The 10798-nt window shown below is 43.8% G+C and overlaps 1 long non-coding RNA gene across 1 annotated transcript; it reads left to right on the forward strand.

The window, feature by feature from the left end:
* The first annotated feature begins 8042 nt into the window (after positions 1–8042).
* LOC133630433 (uncharacterized) lies at positions 8043–10156 on the forward strand. The gene is made up of 4 exons (XR_009821254.1): positions 8043–8116; positions 8349–8507; positions 8792–8887; positions 10061–10156. It is a non-coding gene; the product is annotated as an uncharacterized LOC133630433 (long non-coding RNA).
* The last annotated feature ends 642 nt before the right edge of the window (positions 10157–10798 follow it).

The following is a 10798-nucleotide window of genomic DNA, read 5'->3' on the forward strand; positions in this document are numbered from 1 at the left end:
TAATCGTCCAAGCTTGCAGCGTTGTACCAAGGGCCTGGCACCAACTAAGGTGCACATTAACAAATGATGTAATATCAGCCAAGGTGAGGCAAGAGTAGGTAATGCAGAAAGTGAATAGTTCTTGTTGTGAGTATGTGTTACAACCTGAGGGGTACTGGACTGATGTGGAGATGATTGCCCTCCAAGAATCTGCTGTGAGGTATTTTTTGGGGAGACATAGTAGGCCAGGTCAGATGCAATGAGGGCAGATGGTGTCTCAGCTTCTTGAGTTAACTTTTTCAGTGCAGTATTATGCTGATAAATTGTAAGACGTTTATATGGGAATAGTGGATTGTCTGGAATTAACTGTTGATTTATTATGTTTAGAAGCAATTGCAAGCAATAGACAACTATTTTGGGAGAACTGTATTAAACAACTTTATAGCACCTATTCAGCAGGCTTGGTTGGTAGAGTGGCTGTGCCAGCATCTTGAGGGTTCCTGGTTCAATTCCCAGCTTCCGCCATCCTGGTCACGTCCGTTGTCCTTGAGCAAGACACTTCACCCTTCCTCCTGATGGGTCGTGGTTAGGGCCTTACATGGCAGCTCCCGCCAGCAGTGTGTGAATGTGAAAAATAGTGTCAAAGCCAGACCTGGGCATTCTGCGGCCCGCGGGCCACATCCGGCCCTTTGTGCGTCCCTGTCCGGCCCGCGTGAGGCCAATCATAAATTACAAAATACATTTAAAAAAGTATCTATTTCGAGTGTGCAATACAACGGTGCTGCTTTTGTTTTGAAAAGCGTTATTTGTATTACTTCCGTGTAGACGTATGCTAGCGTGAGTGAATGTGAACAGCTGCAGTCACAAATTACAAAATAAAGTTGAAAAAACATCTATGTTGTGCGCGCAATACAACTGTGCTGCTTTTATTTTGAAAAGTGTTATTTATGGGCGTATGTCCGTGTGTAACCTGTGAGTGAAGGTGCACAGCGACAAGTGACGTGCGGGTTCTCAGGATCATCCAGGGAAGACATTGTCGTGCGACGGTTTAGACTTCTTTATTATTTCAATAACAGAGTCTTTTGCGTGCTTTTCAGCAGCTGCCTTTTCTTACGTGAGCACAAGAATGGTTTCCTTTCGTCCGCCGTCTGCTTTTCAGCAGCACGTCGCCGTCGTTCGCGTGGTAGCAGAGGATGGTTTCCTCCCGTCCGCCGTCTTTCTTCGTGTCTCTCTCTTGATGTTCACATCTCTCGCCCTCTTATACGGTCCGAGAGGGTGATTGCACTGTCCACAGCTGCGCGCTCCACGCACCTTATGCTGATTGCGGCGTCGCTCCCAGTGCGTCCCCCCTTGCCGCTCCCTCGTCCACGCCTCCTCGCCGCCATCTTGGAGCGGGCGCCTCCCCACACACGGTTACCCCCGAGACGCTAAAAAGAGAAAAGTTGATGACGAATGCCGTGTTTTAAACAAGACATGGACTGCCAAGTATTTCTTTACAGAAATTAAAGGTAAAGCCTTGTGCTTAATTTGTGGTACACAGCTTGCTGTGTTTAAAGAATATAATTTGAATCGCCACTACATGACGAAGCACGAGGAAAAATACCGGAATCTGTCCGATGAAGAGCACGCAAGGGAGGCTGATGCGTTGATGGTAAAACTGCAAACCCAACAAGGACTTTTTGCCATATTTCACACCCCCAGAATGTAGCCGTCAGGACAAGTTTCGTCATTTCTCACAAAATCGCCAGAAAAAGTAAGGCGTTTTCTGACGGAGAGTTTATTAAGGAGTGCTTATTGGACTCTGTTGCGCTGATATGCCCGGAAACTTGGAGCTTCAGCTGAAGAACAGAACGGCCGACTTTGACTGTTTTTCGCTGGCTTTGGATGAGAGCTGCGATGTACGTGACACCGCCCAGCTGCTCATCTTCTTACGTGGGATAACTGCTGACTTTCAAATCACGGAGTAGCTGGCAGTCAATTAAAGAGACAACCACAGGTAATGACTTGTTCACATAGGTAAATTAATGACTTGTTCACATAGGTAAATGCGTGTTTGGACATGTTAGGACTGAAATGGGACAAGCTGGCAGGTGTGACAACAGATGGTTGTCCAAATCTGACGGGGAAAAATGTTGGAGTTTTAAAGAGGATGCAGGATAAACTTTAAATTAACCCTGTGCAGAAATTGACATTTTTGCATTGTATTATACATCAGGAAGTGTTGTGTAAGACAGTGTTAAAAATAAAACCATCAAAAGCAATATGCTTTTGTATAAAGTTAAGGTTAAATGAAAGCATTATTATTATTATTAATTATTATTATTATTATTATTTATCTTACGGTATATCAAAAATAATATTGAGCAACATTTAATTGAAATATTGTCGATGTGGCCCTCCAGCAGTGCTCGGGTTGCTCATGCGGCCCCTGGTAAAAATTAATTGCCCACCCCTGGTCAAAGCGCTTTATGTACATTAAAGGTGGAAACGCGCTATACAAGTATAACCCATTTCGTAAATGACCGCCATAACCACAACACCAGGGGGAGCTCAACAAACCACGTTAAACCCAGATTCCGATCCAACAATGGTCTTAACTCATTCTCCTTTTATGCCACATCAATATGGAATGCACTCCCAACAGGTGTAAAAGAAAGTGCATCTTTATCCTCCTTCAAAACCACACTAAAACTTCAACCCTTGACTAACACCCTCCCCCCTCCGCATCCCACCTCCCCGGATTGTAAATAACCAAATGTAAATAATCAAATGTATTTCTAATGTATATACTTTTTCTTATGCTATCTGAACTCACTATGTTCTCTGCTCGCTGTACATATCCTACTAAGTGTTTCAATGTCCATTTCTCTGATGATGCAATTGTTGATGACTGAAGTGCTGATATCAACCAAACCCTCCTCATCCCACCCACCGGATTGTAAATAACGTAAATAATTCAATGTATATACTCTGATGATTAACTTGTGTGATAAATATATGATGATAGTATATATTTGTACCAAGAATTTTTAAACAAGTTGAAAAACTTATTTGGGTGTTACCATTTAGTGGTCAATTGTACGGAATATGTACTGTACTGTGCAATCTACTAATAAAAGTTTCAATCAATCAATCAATTCGACAACTATTTATAGGGAACTGTATTTAACAATACAAACAGGTCTTAGGTGAGGGATCAAACAAAGAGCAGCTCGAATACCTCTATGGAAATGCAAAAACCGAGACTCCGATTTCCCTCGCCCGGGCGCGGGTCACCAGGCCCCCCCTCTGGAGCCAGGCCCGGAGTTGGGGCACGATGGCGAGCGCCTGGTGGCCGGGCCTGTCCCCATGGGCCCGGCCGGGCACAGCCTGAAGAGGCTACGTGGGTCTCCCCTCCAATGGGCTCAACACTCATGGGAAGGGCCATAGAGGTCGGGTGCGTTGTGAGCTGGGCGGCAGCTGAAGGCAGGGCACTTGGCAGTCTGATCCTCGGCTACATAAGCTAGTTCTTGGGACGTGGAATGTGAACCTCGCTGGGGGGAAGGAGCCTGAGCTACTGCGCGAGGTGGAGAAGTTCCGGCTGGATATAGAGCAAGGGCTCTGGAACCAGTTCTCCCGAGAGGGGCTGGACTCTCTTCCACACTGGCGTTACACGCAGTGAGAGGTGACGGGCTGGGGTAGAAATTCTTGTTGCCCCTCGGCTCAAAGCTTGCACGTTGGAGTTCAACCCAGTGGACGAGAGGGTAGCTTCCCTCCGCCTTTTGGTGGGGGGACGGGTCCTGACTGTTGTTTGTGCTTACGCACCAAACAGCAGTTCAGAGTACCCACCCTTTTTGGATACACTCGAGGGAGTACTGGAAAGTGCTCGCCCGTGTGATTCCCTTGCCGTTGCCAACGCTCATGTTGGCAACGACAGTGAAACCTGGAGAGGCGTGATTGGGAAGAATAGCCGCCCGGATCTGAACCCGAGTGGTGTTTTGTTATTGGATTTTTGTGCCAGTCCCAGATTGTCCATAACAAACACCATGTTCAAACATAAGGGTGTCCATATGTGCACTTGGCACCAGGACACCCTAGGCCGCAGTTCCATGATCGACTTTGTAGTTGTGTCATTAGATTTGCGGCCTCATGTTTTGGACACTCGGGTGAAGAGAGGGGTAGAGCTTTCTACCGATCACCACCTGGTGGTGAGTTGGCTGCGATGGTGGGGGAGGATGCCGGACAGACCTGGCAGGCCCAAACACAATGTGAGGGTCTGCTGGGAACGTCTAGCAGAGTCTCCTGTCAGAGAGAGTTTCAATTCCCACCTCCAGAAGAACTTTGAACATGTCACGAGGGAGGTGCTCGACATTGAGTCCGAGTGGACCATGTTCCGCACCTCTATTGTTGAGGCGGATGATTGGAGCTGTGGCCGCAAGGTAGTTGGTGCCTCTCGTGGAGGTAATCCTAGAACCCGTTGGTGGACACCGGCGGTGAGGGATGCCGTCAAGCTGAAGAAAGAGTCTTATTGAGTTATTTTGGCTCATAGGACTCCGGAGGCAGCAGACAGGTACCGACAGGCCTAGCGGTGTGTGGCTTCAGCGGTCGCGGAGGCAAAAACTCGGACATGGGAGGAGTTCGGGGAAGCCATGGAAAACGACTTCAAGACGACTTCGAAGCGATTCTGGACCGCCTCAGGAAGTGAAAGCAGTGCACTGTCAACACCGTGTATGGTGAGGATGGTGTTCTGCTGACCTCGACTGCAAATGTTGTGGATCGGTGGAGGGAATACTTCAAAGACCTCCTCAATCCCACATACACGTCTTCTTATGGGAAGCAGTGATTGGGGAATCTGTGGTGGGCTCTCCTATTTCTGGGGCTGAGGTAGTTAAAAAAAGCTCCTCGGTGGCAAGGCCCCGGGGGTGGATGAGATCCGTCTGGAGTCCTTAAGGCTCTGGATGCTCTGGGGCTGTCTTGGTTGACAAGACTCTGCAGCATCGCATGGACATCGGGGGCGGTACCTCTGGATTGGCAGACCGGGGTGGTGGTTCCTCTCTTTAAGAAGGGGAACCGGAGGATGAGCTCCAACTATCGTGGGATCACACTCCTCAGCCTTCCCGGTAAGGTCTATTCAGGTGTACTGGAGAGGAGGCTACGCCGGATAGTCAAACCTCGGATTCAGGAGGAACAGTGTGGTTTTCGTCCTGGTCGTGGAACTGTGGACCACCTCCATACTCTCGGCAGGGTCCTTGAGGGTGCATGGGAGTTTGCCCAACCAGTCTACATGTGTTTTGTGGACTTGGAGAAGGCATTCAACCATGTCCCTCGGGAAGTCCTGTGGGGAGTGCTCAGAGAGTATGGGGTATCGGACTGTCTGATTGTGGCGGTCCGCTCCCTGTATGATCAGTGCCAGAGTTTGGTCCGCATTGCCGGCAGTAAGTCGGACACGTTTCCAGTGAGGGTTGTTCTCCGCCAAGGCTGCCCTTTTTCACCAATTCTGTTCATAACTTTTATGGACAGAATATCTACACTGTAAAAAAAATAATTTGCAATTGTCGGACTAATTAAAGTTTTCAAGTTAGTCAGACTCAGAAATAAAGTTTCACTATGTTTAACTACCAAAACAGTGTCTGGCCAGCAAACTTCTCTCTATCGTTGCATCAAAAGGTATTTTCAAATCACTACAACAAGGATTTTTGGGTTGCAGTTAGGCAAAGGTCTTTTTGTTGGAAACCCCGTAGATTCCGTTTCAGGGGCACGAGTGAGTGGGTGTTAATATCGACCTTGTGGCCATGCAGAGCTGGATAAGGATCAAGTTTTGACGATTTGTCGAGTATTTATTTGGCTAAAAAGGTAAGTGTTTTTCTTTTCTTTTGTTTTTTAGACAAGGGATGTTAATGGAAAAGTGCACTGTACTACTTAAATTGAAAGATGGAAAAAATGCTTTGCTAGCTAGACTACTGATGGCCCCAAAATAATATGTTTCATGAACGGGAATAAATAGTCTAGCACTAAGGACATTTAGTAGGACAACGGTGATTTTGTGTAATTATGGCATAATGTATTTAGCAGAGAAAAGGTTCCACTCGTGCGCGGAAAAAAGACGGGGTGGGGGTGGGGGGGCGTGCGAAGGGTCAGTCAAACAAGAAGCTTAGCTCAGGGAGTGCGTGTTTGACGGTGAGGCTCGCCACCGGAGCAGAGACTGTGAACAACAGGTACCCTGGTTATAATCGACACCCGTGTAATATACATCAGTTGTGTTTTTATTCGAGTTTTAGTTTGCCACTGACATGAAGTCATGACCGTGGTTAAGCGTGTGTCGTGTGCGTGGCCTCGTCAATGCCCAAGATGGCGGTCCCCGATAGCAATGACTGCTAAATGTAAAGCTGGTCACTTTCTGCGTGGGCCGAAACGAGGGTAATACATGTTTATAGCTATGTATGGTTAAGACATTGTGGTGATAACAAACTGTGTGAATGATGAACCGGGTAAATATTTTCGGATACTGAATGAGCAGTGTATTGACGGAAGAGCTAAGCTAATTATTACCCCGCCAGAATGCGCTAGCCCAGGGGTTCCCAAACTACGGCCCGTGGGCCGGATCCGGCCCCCCAGCATCCAAAATCCGGCCCAAGGGAAGTCCCAAGTTAAAAAAAAGTTTTTAATTTAATTTTAAATTATTATTATACATTTTTTTCCTAATTCATTATTCTCGGTGTCTCCTAGCCGCTCAGGAAAATCATATTGTCTAAAAATAAATTTTCCCATCAATAATGTGACAATGTTAAATGTTGATGAACATCAATGTTAATTGATGTTAAATGACAAAACGGATGAACTCGCTGCAATATAAAGACAATATATATATATATATATATATATATATATATATATATATATATATATATATATATTATATATATATATATATATATATATATATATATATATATATATATATATATATATATATATATATATATATATACACAGCCCGGCCCCGGGCCAAAATGTTTTTAACCCAATGCGGCCCCCGAGTCAAAAAGTTTGGGGACCCCTGCTCTAGCCGTAGGCCGGGGATACCCCCCCCCCCCCCCCAGTTCAAAATGTGTTGTGGGTACTAGTGCTGCCGTGATTAGTCGACTGGGAATACACACGGCGGGCGAGAGACAGACGTGAGCGTAATGTAGGCGTATCAATTAACACCGCCGCCGTTTATTTCACTATATTTTCAAGATAGTCGAACATGAAAAGGCCATTTTTTTTAGCCGATGAGTTGTCCTACTATTGACCGCCTATTTATTTTTGTTCTCCCGTCTCAAACGGCTCACTGTAATTCACTTCCACAAGTCTGTGCGCTGTGCGTGCCCTGCTGGAAAAGCAGATAAACTGAGAATAATAGAGTATTAAGACACGTTAATACAATTATTCAGTCTGGAGTAATGGTCTATTACTGAACTGTCATTTTCACGTTTTATGTAATTCATGTTTATGCATACCTGCACTTATGTTCAAGGGGGTGACACTACACTAAACACAGTATTTCCATAGCTAATATTACTTGCTAATACTTACCTGTAGGACCTGTTGAGTAAAGTTAACATGTATTTGAGTATTTACTATGAATATGTAGACAAAGTAACTGATATAATACTGAGTATGGTAAGAGTAGCATGTCTGTGTGGTGTAGCCTATACTATTTATGTGTAATATAAGGTGTATGAAGTATCTGTTTAAGATAGGGGTGGTGGGGAAAAACAATTTATTATTGTCTGTAGCTAAATGCTTTTAGTGAAACTAAATATTTCCATTTTATGTCTCTTGTGTTTCAGGGAAGGATGGAATGCAGTGCAAATATTGCAAATTTGAAAGCTTCAATAAAGAGGCTCTCCTGAAGCACTTTCGACTTCGTCACGGTACAGGTGCAAACTGGCCCTGTATTCACACAGACTGTGTGTGTGTATTTAAAACACCTGGTGCATTACGGTCACACTTCTCAAGATCACACACAACTGTGAGATTACAGGAAAACTCAACATTTCAATGTGACTTGTGTAATTTTAAAGAATTTTCCGTTAGGCGGAGAGAGGTAGTAGAGGGGCAGCCTATGGTATCCGAAGTCCAGCAGAGATGGCCTGCACTGTTTTCCTGTGAAGAGGTATGGCTGTCATTTATTTATTAACTGTCGTACTTATATGTTCATTGCACTGTGTTTAATAGGTGTAGGAGTGTATTACATTGACACACTCCACTATACCTGCCCTACCACTCCACTACATGCTCCTCCAACATAAAGCACCCCACTATACCATTAGCCCTGAAATTTGAAGTCAAAAGCTCACATTGTGATTAAAGTTAAATGCCATTTTTTCGCTGATTGGGTTTTTCAGATATCTGAAGAATTTCATCGCATCACCAGCAAAGACCTCCTGAAGACTTTCAATGAGTCCCTTGAGAATGATGTGCCTCGCCTGCTCAGACTGTACCGGGCTAAAAAGGGAGCTTTTGGTCAGTAAATAGAAGACTTCCTGGATAAGCTTGATGAACAGGTAAGTGATGGACATGTGTCAGTAAAATGGATCTTATCAGTCATTGCTATATGTTCTTAGTATGTGCCATTTGATAATTATAACAGTTTTTAATTTGCAAAAGTAGAAAATGCACTAGTTCGAAGGCTTGAAGTGTTTGTTTCCCTTTTCTTGAGCATGCTACTGGTCAGACTTGCGGTCTACTGGTCATTACTAAAAACAACTTTTGATTTTGCCATTTGTATGAATCCACTATGGTGCTTCACTAATGTATATGCTTATGTTTTCCACTGTATACTCTATAGACATCAGACATTGTGTCTCACCGAAAGATGACAGCACTGAGATGCCTCCCCGTTTTTGTCCGGGACGACACAACTAAGTTTTTCCTGCAGCATTTGGTAAGTAATAATAACAATAGGAAATTTACTTGAAAATTACAAGTAATTTGGCCTAATGTAGCTTTAATGGAATAGTTCAACATTTTCATATTCTAGCTTGTTGCCCTGCTCTCTGGTTTAAGATTCGTCGATAGAAACCATTCCTTTAACTGTGCATGTATTTTTGAAGAAAAATCAGGCAATGGTTCCTCATCGCTTGTTAGATTAGCTCAAATACTGGTAGTCTATTGGTAGCCTGCCTTCGCCAACAGTCAGAAGATAAACTTTACAACTCTATTTGGGGTGGCGTGGCGAAGTTGGTAGAGTGGCCGTGCCAGCAATCGGAGGGTTGCTGGTTACTGGGGTTCAATCCCCACCTTCTACCATCCTAGTCACGTCCGTTGTGTCCTTGGGCAAGACACTTCACCCTTGCTCCTGATGGGTGCTGGTTAGCGCCTTGCATGGCAGCTCCCGCCATCAGTGTGTGAATGTGTGTGTGAATGGGTGAATGTGGAAATACTGTCAAAGCGCTTTGAGTATCTAGAAGGTAGAAAAGCGCTATACAAGTATAACCCATTTATCATTTATTTATTCCGACTACATGGTGTTAGTTTTAAGTTGCAGAAGAGAAGACGACGTTGCTGATGAATGTCTGTTGAATATAAACTAAATTCACCCTGGCTCACAGCTAGCACTTCCAATTGACTGCTAGTTTTTGAGCTAAGCTTACTTGCGATGAACAACCTCCGCCTATTCCTTCAAAAATGCACGAACAGTTAAAATTAATGATTTCTGTTTCCTTGTCTTGAACCGGAGAGTGGGGCAACAAGCTAAAAAAACTATTACTATTTTGACATTTTGAATAGGATCTCATAGCTGATGACAAAAATTTTATGCATAATACACTTTGTGTAGATTTCATTTTGTGCCCAGAGATGTTTTTTAATGCCCAAATGTCATATTCTTTAGCCAATGCATATAACCATAAAGAAAAGTTCCTGCCCCATTTTTTAAAAAATATTTAATGGTTAATGTTCTGCCTTCAATTAATTTGAAAGTAATTTAATTTTTTTTCCCATTTTTTTGAACAGTGTAAAATTGTAATCGTTCCCAGAAGATCCATACCAGTCGGGCCCTAATTAGATCCTTTTGTTCGACCTAACACTCAATCATGCATCTGTTACTATTCCTCAGAAAACTGGCCTGAAGAAAGAGTGCTCAGAGGCGTGTCTGTTGGCATCCTTACAATCCTTGAAGAAGATGATCCTGCTGTATCACCCAACGTACGGGACTGGACTGTTGTGTTGGAAGGTTCCATCGTGCTACATGACCTGCCAGACCTCGGTACCACCTTTGCATACCTGTTTGGCCTACTGTATGTGTCAGAGGCCTTGACACTTTCCCAGGTATTTTCTTTAAAATGAATAAAACACTTCCCTAACAGTAAAATTGGATCCCTGTAACACTGAAGTTAAAAGCTAAGAAATACATTTTTTTACAGCAGCCAGGCAATATAATTGTGTAATGATTTGATGATAGAATTATCATCATAGATAGAGAAAATGTGTTTTGTAAATTAGAACAGTTGACAAACTTGATCAGTTGACAGTGAATATGCACCTCTTGTAAACCTCACTTAAATGTAAAGAAAACTATATTTCTCCATTTAAGTGAGATTCACAAAATACCATCATGCTACATAACCCGCCAGACCTCGGTACTGCCTTTGCATACCTCTTTGGCCTACTGTATGCCATGAACATTGATTATCCGAAGGAGATGAAGTACACATATGAAGCCATTCAGATTATCTTTTTCAAGCTCGGCTCTGTGCTCAAGTCTCCTCTGCCTCTGAAATAGAGATTCTTTAAAAAAAAGAAAATAAAGAATCATTAATCTATTTCAGAGGCAGAGGGGACTTGGGCACAGAGC

The sequence above is a fragment of the Entelurus aequoreus genome, linkage group LG15 (genome assembly GCF_033978785.1).
Source record: "Entelurus aequoreus isolate RoL-2023_Sb linkage group LG15, RoL_Eaeq_v1.1, whole genome shotgun sequence".
Taxonomy (NCBI): Eukaryota; Metazoa; Chordata; class Actinopteri; order Syngnathiformes; family Syngnathidae; genus Entelurus; species Entelurus aequoreus.